Consider the following 1,883-nt stretch of genomic DNA (forward strand, 5'->3'; position numbering starts at 1 on the left):
ACTCCACACCATAAAATCCCTTGTCTCATGGCCTCCTTCCTCTTCAGCAATATTCTTTCTGCTTCTCTTTCCTCTGGCAGAAAAACCCTTCCCAACCCCCAGGTGCTCCAGATCATCATTCAGTGAAGCACTACTGAAAACCCCCATCCCCTGCAAGCAGGTGTAGGTAAACAGAAATCTAAATTGCAGTTTAAAGTGTTTTATGATAATTAAATTGACTATGTATAGGATTGGTGGGTTTGTTTGTTTTTCTAAGCAAGATGTGTTTTGAATAAATTCATGTACCATATTACATTAGTCTACACAGTTATTTTCAATAAAATTGTGGTTTCATTTTAAAAAAAATAAAAAAAATTCCTTGGCACTACTGATTTCCCATAAAATTAGCTGGATGGACGTGAGTTCGACTACCCACTTTTATGCCTTCGTACCTTGTATCCCATCAGCAGCAATTGTATAAGCACCAATGCCAAGTTACTGCAGCTCTCAAAGTCACCCCAGTAATCCTTTTCAGAAACTTTCACGGTGTTACAGATTTACATCACTCTCTGTTGAAACCTCACCTGACACCCCCAGCCCCTACCCCCCTCATTGTGCCCACCTGCAGAAACGGGGGCCGTCCAGGTGGGCAATCGCTCTGCAGTCAGGCGGCTCACCAGCATCCCTCCATCACACCTCAACAAAACAATTCCTCAGCAATCCAGAGGAAACCCAACCTCATTAATTTTGCTGTTCATCAGTAATCTCCTTCACTTATGTTCCATCTTCTAGTTTTTACAACTTGTTATTGCCACATTCTAGGATTTGTTTAATTAAACAAGATTTATTTTCTTGAATGCAAATATATGTGGCTTGGGGGTACCTGATAAAATATTCTTATGCATTCAATACACATATAGTATTCTTACACGTTCATTACATATTCTTACACATGACAATACATGATTTATTTTCAATCTCAGCTTTTTGTTCAGGGTTGTATTCAGCTCTTTAAAATTAACACTTTTACGACACTTAATTCACAAGGTATTACTTGTGGTTTGATTAAATATATGTGTAAGTTCATATGCAATAAAAGGACAGGAAAATTTTCATCAAATAAGAGTTGCTCACATTCATCATAAATGTTTTGATTTCCATAAAACTATCATGGGAAAAGGTTTATTTAATTTCTTATTCCACCTCTGGTTTATTTATTGCTTCCATAAACATTTTGCTAGGAAGGGATTGCTCTCGTGTTACATCTCTTTTGGGGAAGAAGTTGGGAAGGAGACGAGGGAGGCAATGAGAGAGTTATTCAGTGGCTCTCAGTTTTTCTGTGACTCTAGTTTCTTTCTATGCAAGTCTGAAGGTCTTCCGCTTTGAGTGGAACTGCCACCCTTTGCTTAGCTCTATTCAGAAAAGGAAGAAAACAGTAATGAAACTCAAATAATGTGAAGCAGCATTTTTAAAACAGGGTCACACAGCTGTATGATGTGCCTGTTAAATAGTACATGATTACATCGCTATTCTTTTACAAATAAACACAAAAAGCAACTGAACAAGCTAGCAAATGGACATCAGAAAAATAAAATCAGGAGTAAAAATGTGTCTTTTCATGTAATTTAATCTGAACTCTTCCTCTCTGTTCTTCTTTGGAAGGGACCTTCATCAGCATTAGAAAATTCAAGGTAGCTAGGCTCTTGATAAAGGAATAAAATAAGCATAATTTCTTAGATAAAAGAATGCAATTACATAGGTTATACCCCAAGACCCAAGCAGTCTATTTCATTACAAAACACATCTTTTTATAGTATTTTTTTAATTTGCTAATTTAGAATGAAGTATTTAAGCTTCCACAGCTACTAAAGTACTCTTTAGGTAATATTGGACCATACCTTTTT

The sequence above is a fragment of the Gymnogyps californianus genome, chromosome 4 (genome assembly GCF_018139145.2).
Source record: "Gymnogyps californianus isolate 813 chromosome 4, ASM1813914v2, whole genome shotgun sequence".
NCBI classification, from domain to species: domain Eukaryota; kingdom Metazoa; phylum Chordata; class Aves; order Accipitriformes; family Cathartidae; genus Gymnogyps; species Gymnogyps californianus.